Source organism: Apodemus sylvaticus, chromosome 14, assembly GCF_947179515.1.
Source record: "Apodemus sylvaticus chromosome 14, mApoSyl1.1, whole genome shotgun sequence".
NCBI lineage: Eukaryota > Metazoa > Chordata > Mammalia > Rodentia > Muridae > Apodemus > Apodemus sylvaticus.
The window spans coordinates 37,753,525-37,767,855 of record NC_067485.1 but is presented as its reverse complement, the minus strand read 5'-3'; the positions used below and the strand labels follow the sequence as shown (position 1 = coordinate 37,767,855).

The 14,331-nt window shown below is 43.1% G+C and overlaps 1 long non-coding RNA gene across 1 annotated transcript; it reads left to right on the top strand.

Moving 5' to 3' along the window:
- Nucleotides 1-973: 973 nt before the first annotated feature.
- LOC127665283 (uncharacterized) lies at nucleotides 974-14,084 on the top strand. The gene is made up of 3 exons (XR_007973347.1): nucleotides 974-1,142; nucleotides 13,019-13,146; nucleotides 13,913-14,084. It is a non-coding gene; the product is annotated as an uncharacterized LOC127665283 (long non-coding RNA).
- The last annotated feature ends 247 nt before the right edge of the window (nucleotides 14,085-14,331 follow it).

The window sequence follows — 14,331 nt, the reverse complement described above, 5'->3', positions numbered from 1 at the left end:
GTACCCAGAATCCGAATAGAGCACCCGCTCCCCACCCCAGCACCCCTAAACCATCTCTCAGTGGATTCCTTGTTCCCGTGCCCACAGCCACGTAAAAGCAATTACAGTTTGGAGTCCCAGGAGGCAAGCGAATGATTACAATTATGGAGGGGGGGGGAAACGCCTAAAGTAGAGTTCCCCAAATATTAGGGAAAGAGGAGAGCCAACCTGGAGGCTAAGAGACGGGTGGGAAGCAAGGGCATCCCGCCGGAGAATGATCCGTAGGGGCTACGAAGTGTGGGAGGGTGGGGCGGGGGGGGGGAGAAGAGGGAAGGGAGCAATGGCGAAGGCTCGTGCGCTGCTGCAGAGGGGCGAGCAGGCGATTGGGGTGGCTGCCAAGTGATGGGAGTCAGAGGAGGGGAGGAACGTGCTCCCCACGAGCTTCTGGCCGGGTGGCGGGCTCTGCCTGGCACTAGGGTTCGTTTTCCCCAGCCTTTCACCTTCGGCAAACCGCGCGTGCGGACAGCACGGAGACACACAGCGCGCTGGGGGCGCTCGCGGGCATAGGCTGGGCGGGGTGCGGCAGGGACCAAAGAGCCCTGTGCCGCACACAGCGTAGGGCGTGCTGCACACCTGGCACCTGAGACTCACCATCTGTTCAGAGCTGCCTCCTCGGCCCAGGGGTGTGGCCAGGAAAGATAAGAGTACCCGTGGCAGCGACGACTCCACACCAACTGCCGCTTCAACTGCCAATCAACGTTGTGCGTGCCCTACTGTGTGTTCCCATTCAGCTTTATAGTCTTCGTTCGCAGTTCTCAGGAACTGCATCATCTGTTCTGCGAACTACAAAAAAACCTTGTATATGGTGTAAAATAAATTAATACTGAACCACAAAGCAGCTTTTGTAACGAGGCGAATTTGCAGGCAAGGGGAGGGAGGTGTCTGGCTGAATATCCTAGATTAGTAGTTTATGATTTTTTTTATAGGTCCCTGAAGCATAAGACTCCTTGGGCTGTTTGTCCCACACAGTCCAAATGAAAAATCATTTCAAGTGGTTCACACCCCTCAGTCTCAGCACTTGGTTGAGGCAAGAAGTTGTGGCGACACAAGTTGAAGGCCCGTCTGGACTTATGGAGGCAGACTGCATTAAGCTGGTTACATAAGTAAGTTGATTTGGCTTGTCAGGACAAATAACTGGAGGCTCATCTTCACAACACTCAAATTTAACTCCGTTTCACAAACATCATCTGAAATATCACTGTGTTGTACAAATGTCGAGTCACTTGGTTTTTAAGACAAGCGCTAATGCAAGCCAGGCTGGTCTTGAACTTTCTGAGCAGTTAGAAGGACTTAGAACTCTGGACTCTTTTCCCTCCTGTTCTTAAGAACTGGGATTAAAGGCTTGCGCCACCATGCTTTGTGTGATATAACCTTAAATGAAAGAAAATTTGTGTGTGACATTATCTACTATATATGTATTTTTAAAAAAATCTACATAATTCCCAATGTCCCACGTGTTAAAATCTATATAGTTTATAATAAAAACCATACAATTTAAATATGCATGGTGCTAAGCATGATGGCTAATGCTTATAATCCCAGCATCTGGGAGGTTGAAGTATAGTGGGCATTGAATTGGAGGTCAGCCTGGGCTATATAGGGAGTTCAAGGCCAGACTAAGTTACCTAACTAGATCCTATCTCAAAACAAAAAGCCCAACCAACCGATCAATGAAACCATCAAGACAACTGGACCATCATGACAACTGAGTGGGTAAAATCACTTGCTCTAACAAGGCTGATGACTTGAGTTTAATCCCCAGGACCTACATAAGAGAGTTAGATGTAGGCACCTGTGAGCTCAGCACGTGAAAGTTAGATAGAAGGCAGAGACAGACAACTCCTGAAAGGCTGTGAGCTGGTGGCAGAGACGGAGACTCTCGAGTGCTTGTGACCTGGAGAGTTATCTAACCTGTGATACTAAGCACAGCAAGAAAACCAAGAGACCCCTTGTGAGAGCTGACTCCCTAATGTTGTCTTCTGACTATCATGCCTACACCTGTGGCACACATGCCAACACCTGAGTGTGCACACACACAAAGCAAATGTATTTTTAAAAGTTAAAATATACATAGTAAGGTTATATTTTACTGGGACACCCAAACTGTTCACAGATTCCAAATTAGTCCATTCTACCATGCAGATCTGAAATTTTCACTGTAGTTGCCAGGCAAGTGCCAATCAGAATTCTGTGAATATTTAGGGTTTCCACATTGGCAGCCAGTGTGTTGGGAAGTGATAATCTAACTTCCTGGCAATGGTACCTACGTGTAAGACCTTTCCACCACTTACTCTGGGTTTGGTCACTAACTTCCTTTGAACACTGGCATATTAGTGAGTTACTATATGGCATTTTCCTCCTGATTATGGAGGCTGATAAGTCCTAAGACATACTGTCATAGTTAGGGTCTCTTGCTGTGATGAAACATCAGGACCAAAAAACAAGTTGGGGAGTAGAGGGTTTATTCAGCTTACACTTACACATTGCTGTTTCTCATCAAAGGAAGTCAGGACAGGAGGAACTCAAAGCAGGGGGGATCCTGGAGGCAGGAGCTGATGCAGAGGCCCCCCAGGAGTGCTGCTCACTGGCTTGCTCCTCAGTGATTGCTCAGACTGCTGTCTTAGAGAAGCCAGAACCCAGGGATGGCACCACCCACAATGGGCTGGGCCCTGCCACATCAGTCACAAATTAAGAAAATGCTTTACAGTTGAATCCTATGGAGGCGCTTTCTCAATTAAGGTTCCCTCCTTTCAGATAATTCTAATTTGTGTGTTAAGTTGACACAATGATTAGCCAGCACACATGCACTTTGTAGACTTAAGACACAGTTCTAATCAAAAAGCAAAATCAAAACAACATCCAACCTACAAGACAGTTGGACAAGGGAAGTTATGTCTTATAGATATGGGGGAGAATCAGTTACTCAATTCTTTTCTGTCTTTTCACCTACTTTAGGGAGGGCAATCTGCTTTACTCAACCTATAGACTGAAATATTAAACTCAGCCCCAAATATGCTCATAGATACTTCCAGAATGTTCCAACAAATATTTGGGTACCTAATGGCCCAGTCAAACTGACAAACTTAGCCATCACAGTTTCCCAACAGTCCCATCTTAGAGACATAGTTGTACTCAAGGGTGGTTTTTGTGTTTTGGCTGAAGAAGTAGCTAGCTAGAGAAAGTATGTTAATGGAAAAACGAGAGGATCCTCAGCCCTTTTTTCTTTTTCATACTGTATATACATAAATTTAATTTTTAAAAGTTTCTTTTTATTTATTTACATTCTAGCTATTGCCCTCCCCAAGCCCTTCTTAAGTTTTGCCCATCAAGTAATTAATTATTTATTTGTTTTATGTATATGAGTACACTGTAGCTGTCTTCAGATACACCAGAAAAAGATATTGGATCCCATTGCAAATGGTTGTGAGCTACTATGTGGTTGCTGGGAATTGAACTCAGGACCTCTGGAAGAGCAGTCAGTGCTCTTAACTGCCGAGTCATCTCTCCAGCCCCACCACTCAAACCCTTAAAACACAAAACTCAAATAACTAAATTTACCCCTTAGAATAAAATATATAATATGTATGTAAAATATGCATTATCCAAGAAAGTATCCTTTTCAGCTGTTAAGCATTATGGCTGTTGGTGAAGTTTTGAGTGTGTGTGTGTGTGTGTGTGTGTAACCAGGCATGAAGCTGATATTGGGTGTCTAGCTAGCTAGCTTGTCCCATGGATCTTCTGTCACTGCCTCAAGCTCTGGAATTCTGGAATTACAAGTGGTTACCATGCCTGTGGGGGCTTTTAAATGGGTGCTGGGGATTTGAACCGGTCTTCACACTTGTGCACACGGCAAATGCTTTATCCACCTAGTCTTTTCCTGTATGTGTGAGTAGTTTCGAACATGCACATAAGGAGTTAGGAGAGAGGGGAGGAGAAATCACTCTGAGAAAGGACGGTTCGAGCACACAGCTCTCAGGTGAACAGTGTGCTATGAGAAATGAGAAGGCTAATATTTGCTACCCTCTTCAAGCCGCTTTGATTTCTTGGGACTGGAAAGTCCCTGATATTAACACACAAGATTGTATCACAAAGATTACTTAGAGCTTAAGGTATGTTATAGCTTAACTCAGAACACATACAGCTTCTTTTTCATGTATGTGCCTCCAGGGGAGACAAGGTGGGGGAAAATTACTTCCTAAGGAAACTTCGCAGCATGTAATTGAAGGGTGCTCTCTACTCTCCTTCATTTAGAGGTCAGTTCATTCCAGTCCCGCTTGCCTGTTGTAACTCACAGTCCAAACAGAACCTTCTACCTTCTACAATTTAGAGCTTTAACAGTAAAACAGCATGGTTGGGGGGAGTGGAACAGGCCTTTAATCCCAGCACTCAGGAGGTAGAGGCAAGTGGATCTCTGTGAGTTCAAGGCTGGCCTGGTCTACATAGCAAGTTCTAAGACCACCAAGACAACATAGCGATACCTTATGTTAACAAAACAATCCACCCATCCATCCGTCCATACATATATACACACATAAAAGTAAACCGGTAAACCACATTCAGTGTCGTGTCTTTGTGTTCATTAGCTGCCCCTGCCTGCATTTGCCTGGACAGGACACTGCTGAGCTACTGTGACTCAACTCATTAAAGTACTTTCTTTTTCTTAAAAGTTTTTGGTGTGTGTACTGACACACACACACACACACACATTTAAGTGTTTGTGGGTCTATGTGACCTATGTGCATAGGTCAGCAGACAATTTCAGTCTTGTTCCTTGGGTGGCTTGCTAACTTTGCCTTTTGAGGCAGGGTTTCTCACTGTCCTCAAGTTTGCCAGGTCGGCTAGAGCGGCTGGCCCCTGAGGGACTGCCTCCCTAGTAATGGGATTACAAGCACACACCACCACAACTGGCTTTTTAATGTAGGTTCTGGGGATCATCTAAGGTCCTCATGCTTGTGTGGCAAGGGTTTGACCAACTAAACTCTTTTCCCAGCCCCATTAAAGTTCTTTCTTACTGACTCGAAGTCTGAGCAACTCCCTGCTGTGGCGATGTCTCAGGCTGAATGTTCTGTAGCCTAGCATGTGGCATGCTTTATTGCTGTGACTGAGACAGACGGGATAAGCCTTAGGGCTGCCTGGATGTTGATAAGCACTGGTTGTACCGCGGAACTCCAGTTCCTTTTCCTCCTCCTCCTCCTCTTCTTCTTCCTCCTCTTCCTCCTCCTCTTTCTCAGCACTGGGGATTGAACCTAGTGTCTCATGCATATGAAGCATGCACTCTATCACTGAGCCTCATTTACTCTCTAAAGGTCCCTCCCAACCCCACTGCCCCACCCTCCATCCCCCCACCCCTGCCTCCAGAAATGATGTTTATCACTAGTGTTCATAGTCCATTGGTCCTAATTAGATTCATGGTCTGGCCCAAAAGGCTTAGAGATATGGTTTGCCCTTCAATTTTAGGAGAGAAGAAAAGTGTGTGTAAGTGAATATAAGATGGTTGTTCCATATCACCTAAATAACCAATAAATGGCACCTGTACATTTATTTTTAAGGAAATACCTTTGTCCTTTTAGCGGCAACATTAAAATCAATTTTATGTTCTGTCAGTAATTTTTTTTTTTTGACTTGACTACATTAGACTATTGGCGGTAAATCACTAGAAATGCAAACCCTTCTGGTTATGAGTATAACGTTCTCATAGCAGCGAGCTATAAGTAGAAGACAGACATCGCCAAAGTCACCAACTTCTCTTTCAGGCCTACAAGGGAAAAACATGGTGAACTCCTGTACTGTGCTTAACCCATTGCACCCCACTTCCAAGCTGAAGGCGCAGAGATATGCCATGCTTTCCCCCCTTGTCTCTAAAGCAGTGATTCCCAGCTTTCCAGAGCTGTGACCCTTTAATGCGGTTCTTCATGTTGTGGTGACTCCCAACCATAAAACTATTTTCATTGCCACTTCATAACTGTAATTTTCTAATGTAATGAGTTGTAATGTAAACATCTATTTTTCTGATTTTCTTAGGCAGCACCTGTGACAGGGTCAGTAGACCCCAAAGGGGTTGTGACCCCACATGTTGAAAACTGATGCTCTAGAGTCACCTTGGTTTCCAGGGATAGGGATGATCTGAACCATCTTTGTGACCAAGGGACATGCCCTGAAAGATTCCCCCAAGGAACTATTAGCTATAGGAGGGCCACCCCAGGCTGAGGACAGTTATCTAAGGTGAGAGACCCTGGATCAGATCATCTTGAAGGAACTGGGCTGCTTTCCCCCTGATCTATGAGAGCAATTAACACATTGACTAACAGATTAACAATGTATCAGCTGAGACAATGATGGGCGGGGCCACACCTTGACCTCTCCTCACCCCAAGAGGTCAATTATCCTTGGTTCTGAGGCTGCACCCGGAGAAAGTAATCTTCTAGGAGGAAGCTGACTGATTTCCTCAAGCAATAACTGTGATTGGACGTCCTTTGGCCATCTTGCAGAACCGGAACAAGACAATGATCAACTCGATCACACCTTATCCAAGACAGGAAGAGAGAGGAAAAGAAGGTCAGGAAGAACTCTGTTGAGATTGTTGATCGTTTTCTTGCCAGGTGCATGTTCTGAATCCGGGTACAAGCTTTCATAGAGAGTAGGCAACCTCAGTACAGGAAAATGAAGAAAGTGTGTGTGAGTTCATATTGCCAAATGGCAATCTCCAAAGATCACCAGATGAACAACTGTTTTCCCCTACGGAACATTTGGGGATTGTTAGGACAATACAGAAAGGTAGTAGGTGTGGCCAGGAGATTGGGAACAGAACAAGAGACATAGAGAACAAATCAACCTCCTCCCCAGGCCCTTGTTAGCTAATCTTTCCTCCCATCACCCCTCTCACATACACATACAATCATTTCTCTTTCAAAGTATTTTCAATAAGGTTTGAGCCTGGATGACGGTAAAGAAGCTAAAGAGCAAGTATCCAACTCTGAATGAAGGGCAGAACTTTCGGGGTGGAAGAATAAAAGCTAAAGAGTTCCTGAACTCCTCATCAACAGAACAGAAATGGCTAGGGCTGAAGAGAAGGCTCATTGCTGCTCTTAGAGAGGACCCGGGTTCAGTTCCCAGCACCTACGTGGTGGCTCACAACTGTTCAGACTATCTGATACTTCCTACAGGCTTTAGAGGGCACCAGGCATGCATGTGGTGAACAGATTATCTGTTCAGGAAGAATACTTACATACCTAAAATAAAAATAAGTCTTTCAAAATACAGGAAGAGGCTAGAGATGGAGTTCAGTGGTAGAACCCTTGTCTAGCATGAAATAGGCCCTGGGTTTGATTTCTTAAACTGCCTCCCCCCCCAAAGTATAAGAGGCCTTGCCCAAAATGGGAGTCTCAAGAAGAGGCAGAAGAAAATCTTAACTTCCAAGCAATTTGGAATACCTATTAATGTGGGTAATACTACCGATATGTAGCCTTGTTCAAATGTTTGTCTTAAGTCAACTTTCAGTAAGTTTCAAAAGACCAACACATTACAGAATATGTCATTAATAACAGTTAAGATTAACTGAAAAATCATCCAGGAAAAGGTCATTGGAATATCCTCCTAAGTACCCTGATATGGTTGAAAACCAGGCAACATACTTTCAGAGGACTCCCCCTTCCCGAGTGGGAGCTCGCACTTGCACCTCGGCTGCAGCTGAAGCAAATTAAAGGCAGTGAAAGTCGAAGGCAGAGCAATTCCAAAGATAAGGGCAGAAATCAATGAAGAAGGGAGCAGATGTGCTACAGAGAAAGAGGGGTTCCTTCTTAGACGTGATTTAAACTCCTACCAAGACTAATTCAGAGAAAAGCTACACAAATGACCAATAACCAAAGTGTATATCCAAAAAGATTGTATGGATACTCAAAAAACAAAAACAAAACTAACCAACCAACCAAACATACATACAACCCCTGAGAAAACAGGGAGCTGTGGGACAGCACCATCAGGAAGGCACTTGTGGAATAATTATGAGGACCCAAGTTTCATCCTTAGAGCTCACATATGAAAACCCAGGCCTGGTGGTGCATGCCTGTAATTCTAGTGCTGGGGAGATGGAGACAGACAGACAGATAGGAGACAGACAGGGGCTTGCTGGCCAGCCAGTGTAGTCTAGTTGGCAAGTTCCAGGCCAGCCAGAGACTCTCAGAAAAATAAGATGGGTGGTAACCGAGGAACAACACCCAAGGCTAACTTGTTTTCATTAACAAGCATGCACAAGTGTACCTGTACATGCACACACACATGCATGCATACACACACACACACACTCTCACATACTTACACATGCACACACATATGTACACACACATGCACATGAATGCACACACCCACAATGAGAGAAGTATAAGAAATTGCTGTCTATCAGTAAACTAACAACTTGATAAATAATTCTGTATATTAAATTAATGAAATTTATTATATGAAAGCCTTCCCACTGCACACCAGCTAGGGAAGCAGATAGGCTAAGTACAGAGCTTCACCTCTTTCTCCAAATGCCCAGCTCTGCAGCATTCCATCTGCTGAAGTCTCCCCTCCCCCTTCTCCCCATCTCCAATAGACCATAGCCGCCTTCACCTCATAACCTCCCTCCCCCACTCATTGTTTTTTCCCTGCCCCCAATGTGGGCAAACAATCCCTGGGAACCTGCAGCACACTCTACGCAGGGAAACAGGCAGGATAACTGCAGATCTTCAGTCACCTTTTCTTCAGCTCCTCCAAGTCCAGTCCCCAGTCTCATCCCCATCTCTGTAACAGGCCTCTCCTCACTCTCTGCTCCCATTCCCAGGGGACTAAGCAAATCCTGGTGGAACTTGCATTGCTGTCTTCCCTCCTTTGGACTCTTCGGCCTCAATACCTATGCCATCCCCATTTCTAAATGTCAGCTCTCAATACCTTGAAACACGTTTTACTAGGAACCTCCATGGCCACACCTATCAGGGATCTCAAAAGAATTTCCTACCAGACAGTATACAACTACCACACACTTCTAAGAAGCACATAGGAAACAGAAACCACGGAACAAACACCTACACAATACCAGATATCAGCACCTAGAATTACTGTCTTCCCAATCCCAGATGCCTAGATGCCAGAGTGAAATCACAGTCAACAGCCAGGATAATTTATCTCCACTAGGGTCCAGAAACCCTACCCCAGCTGTCCCTTGCAACAAAGCTGAAGCACAAGAAAAAATATTTTAAAATAGCCTTTATGAATATGACAGAGGTCCTTAAGGAGGAAATGAATACATTCCTTAAATAAACCTATGAAAACAACATGGGAAGGAAATGAAAAAAAAAAAAAACACAGTTCAAGACTTGAAAATAGAAATAAAATCAATAAAGAAAATGCAAACTGAGGTAAAACTGGGATTGAAAAATCATTGCCGGGCGATGGTGGCGCACGCCTGTAATTCCAGCACTCTGGGAGGCAGAGGCAGGCGGATTTCTGAGTTTGAGGCCAGCCTGGTCTACAGAGTGAGTTCCAGGACAGCCAGGGCGACACAGAGAAACCCTGTAAAAAAAAAAAAAAATCTAGCAATTCCAACTGGAATCTTAGAGGCAAACCTTACCAACAGAATACAAGAGATGAAGAGAGAATCTCAGGCCCTGAAGGCGTGGCAGGAGAAATGAATACCTTGGTCAAAGAAAATATTAATCTAAAAGAATCCTGGCATAAAACATTCAGGAAATCTGAGACACTGTGAAAAGATCAAATCTAAGAATAATAGGAATAAAGAAAGGAGAAGAAACCTCGGTCAAAGGCATAGAAAACATTTTCAGTAAAATTACAATGGAAAATTTCCCTAACCTAAAGACAGAGGTACCTATAAAAGTACAAGAAACAAACAGATCACCAAAATAGACTGCAACAGAAGAGAGAGGTCCATTGGCACATAATAATAAAAACTCAAACAGACCAAAGAAAGGATAAAAAAGACCAAGTAACATAAAAGGAGACCTATTAGAGTAACAACTTCTAATGTTAGGTGACTTCTTAATGGAGACTTTAAAAGCCAGAAGGGCTTGTACAGGTGTTCTACAGACTCAAAGCGACTACAGATGACAGCCTAGACTACCATACCCACCAAAACTTTCACTCACAATAGATGGAAAAAAATGAGACATTCTATGATAAAACCAGTTTAAGCAATATATCTCCAAGTCCAGCCCTACAGAAGGTTCTAGAAGGAAAATGCTAATATAAAGTGGTTATCCACACACAAGGAACAAATCATCTGAGACTTACAAATCAAAAGAGGGCAAACACTTCCTAGGCGCCCCCCCCCCCAACAAAATAACAGAAATCAACAAATATTGCGCATATTGATATCTCTCAACATCAGTGGTCTAAAGTCTCAATAAAAAACATAAATGGACATACTGTGTTAAAAACAGGGTCCATCCTGCTGACTGCATCCAAGAAACATGCCTTAACATCAAGAATAGATATCACCTCTCGGTATAAGGATGGAAAAAGCTATTTCAAGCAAATGAATCAGACAAGGAAGCCATTTTAGCATCTGACAAAATATACCTTAAACCAAAACAGGTCAGGAGAGAGAGAGAGAGAGAGAGAGACTGACTGTATACTCATCAAAGAAAAGATCCACCACAAGGACTTTGCAATTCTTAACATCAAATATAAGGGAACCCAAGTTCATAAACAAACACTGGAGACTTCAATACCCCACCCTTGTCAATAGGCAGGTCTTCCAGACAAAGACGAAACAGAAATGCTGGAGCTAAGTGATATTATAAACCAAATGGTCATAACATATTTATAGAACATTTCACCCAAATACAAAATATACCTTCTTCTCAGTACCTCATGGAAGTTTCTCCAAAACTGGCCTTATACTGGACATAAAACAAGTTCCAACAGATACAAAAAATTAGAAATAACGCCCTGGGTCCTACACCCTGGGTTCTGACAATCATGAATTAAAGCTGGGTATCATCAACAACAGAAAGCTTACAAATTCATGGAAATGGAACAACTCACTACTGAATGAAACATGTCAAGAAAGAAATTAAGAAAGAAATGAAAGACTTTCTAGAATTTAATGAAAATGAATATGTAACATACCCAAATATATGGGATACAATAAAGGCTCTTCTGACTGTCAATTTCATAATACTAAGTGACTACATAAAAACACTTGAATGACTTCATACTAATAATTTGATAGCATACCTGAAAACACTGAAGAAAAAAAAGAAGAAGAAATCACACCCCAAAGGAGTAGATGGCAAGAAGTATCTAAACTCAGGGATAAAATTAATAAAATACAAACAAACAAAAAGGAAAAAAACCAATGGTTTGAGTCTTTGAGATAATCAGTAAGATTGACAACCTTTATCCAAACTAACTCAGAAAGAGAGAAAGAATACCCAAACTTAACAAAATTATAAATGAAAGAGGTGACATAGCAGCCACTGAAGAAATGCAGAGAATCACAAGGACATACTTTAAAAACCTGTATGCCACCAAACTGGAAAATCTAAAAGAAATGGATAATTGTCTTGATATATATCACTTACCAAAGTCAAATCAAGAGCAAATAAGCAATTTAAACAGACCTATAACTCCAAGTGAATAGAAGTAATTAAAAGTCTCTCAATCAAAGAAGAGAAAAAGGAAATGGAGGACGAGGAGGAAGAGAGGAGGGAGGAAAAGAAGAGAGAAAGCGGAGGAAGAAAAAGAAGGGAGGAGGGAGGAAAAGGAGGGAGGAAGAATAAGAAGGGGAAGAAGAAAGGAGGAGGAGAGGGAGAGAGAGAAGAAGGAGGAGGAAGAAGAAGAAGGAGGAGGAAGAAGAAGAGGAGGAGGAGGGAAGGAAGAAGAAGAAAGAGGAGGAGGAGGAAGAAGAAGAGGAAGAAGGAGGAGGAAGAAGAGGAGGAGAAGGAGGAGGAGAAGAAGAAGAAGAAAGGGAAGGAAGAGGAAGAAGAAAGAGGAGGATGAAGAGGAAGAGGAGGAAGAAGAGGATAAGGAGAAGAGAAGAAGAAGAAAGAAGAGGAGGAGGAAGAAGAAGGAGGAGGAAGAAGAAAGGAGAAGGAGGAGAAGGAGAAGGAAAAGGAGAAGAAGAAAGGAGAAGAAGAAGAAGAAGAAGAAGAAGAAGAAGAAGAAGAAGAAGAAGAAGAAGAAGAAGAAGAAGAAGAAGAAGAAAAAGAAAGAAAGAAAGAGAGAGAGAGAGAGAGAGAGAAAGAAAGAAAGAAAGAAAGAAAGAAAGAAAGAAAGAAAGAAAGAAAGAAAGAAAGAAAGAAAGAAAGAAAGAAAGAAAAGGGCAGCCAGGGCCAGATGGTTTTAGTGCAGAGCTCTCCCAGTCTGTTCTCTTAACTCATGTGAATTACTTTTTCATTTGTTAGATTTTGTCACAGCAAGAAGAAAAGTCTTGATTGCATAATATGTTAGTGACAGAGGTTATATAGCTACTTCTTCTGCTCCTGACTTAGTTCACCAAGACAGGTTACAGGAGAGTATACTAGAATATTTGAAATATTAAATATATTTACCAGAGGAATCCTTACATGTTGTATGTGTCTATAAAAATTTACCAAGTGATGTACTAAACATAAGGACTATTTATGTCCTTAGTATACATGTACCTCAACGAAAAGGTAAAATAAATCAGAAAATGATAAAGCTATTTTTGAAAGTATTGTATTAGTGCTCCCTTGGTAGGGAATGCGGAGGGGCCAGAGAACAAACCAAGCCTAGGAAGGAGAATGAGCCTGGGCTGAAGAAAGGAAACCTTGGTATGTGAAGCTCCTCACGCTAGAACACAGCAAAACAGACACAAATCCGCACGGAATGGTACCCAGAGCCAGGGCCAGAGGGCAGGAGGCATTCGGTTTCTTTAAGACCTTTGGCCAAGGGGTAGTCATGACTTCATTTTAAAACAGGTGAACCATATGACCTATTTATTGCTTTTAAAATACCATTCCAGGTTCCAGTGTGGTGCTCAGTGCATAAACGTGCCTGACAGCCTGACTTCAGTACCCAGAACCCACATGGTGGAAGGAGAGAGCTGACTCCTGAAAGTTGTCCTCTGACCTGAGTACCTTGCATGGATGAGTATGTCCACACACATATAAGCACACATGTAAACACATATACACAAAATAAAGAAATGACAATGTCATATATTTAAAAAGTCACTCTAGCCTCTGTGCTGAGACTTCAAAGAGAGGGCAGTAAGAGGGTAGGGGAATTCTTAGGACACTACCAGGCCAGCTAGTCTAGAGAAGATTGACATTTGAGTGGCAGAGGAGAGCAGTGGGTAGTTGGGAGATGCAGTTTGGAGGTAAACCTTATAGAACCCGGTGATGGACCCCTTTGGGCAGATAAGAAAAGGAAGACTTGATCTGAGTGGAGATGTACCAAGCAATCATTCAGGAAACAGATCAACTGAGTTCACTGGAGATGCATAATTAGGTTGCCAAGCAACAGTGGGTTGGGGATGTTGACTTTTCAATGATACCAATCAGTTCAGCTGTGTGTTTTCTCCCGCTGGAGCTAGGGCACTGAGAGGCCAGATGGTTGGGTTCATCTAGGGTTGGAGTTTGGTATGTTTGCCAGTGGGGAAAGAACAAGATGATTACTATGGTGTTTGCACAGGATTTGTGCGGAGGGACTTCTGGTTAGTGCCTAAAGCAACAGGGGTGCATGAGAAAGTGTGGGGTTGTACCCCCGAGGTCCTAAGGAGGTGCAAGAGTGGGAGCGGAAGGGTGGGAGCGAGAGTCACGCAGCTTTGAGCATTTTGAGCATTTTTTTTAGACTGCTGGGGTACAGAGTTCAACAAACTAACAGCTTCCTATCTCCTCATGATGGGCTTCTGCAGGCGTGCGAAAGCTGCTCCAGATGACAGCACTTGAGGCAGACTGGAAGACTGACATCCAGGTGCTGAAATCTCAGGCACACAAGAGAGCTGGCGGCTGTTGACAGCAACAGGAAGAGAAAAGTGTGACTTGGTTGGGTGGTGTGGGTGTCAAAAGAGAAGGGGCTTTCTTTTTCTTTTCTTTTCTTTTCTTTTTTCTTTTCCTTTTCTTTCCTTATCTTTTCTTTTAATTTTTTTGCAGTAGCTAAGGCTTAGAATTTGGCTTCCACACTTGGAAGTCAAGTTTTCTTTTTTTTTCCCACCATTTTTTTAATTTCTAAATTCTTTGTTTACATTCCAAATGCTTTCCCCTTTTCCAGTTCCCCCCTCCCCATATGTCCCATAAGCCTTCTCTCCACCCATACTCTAATCACCTCCCTCCT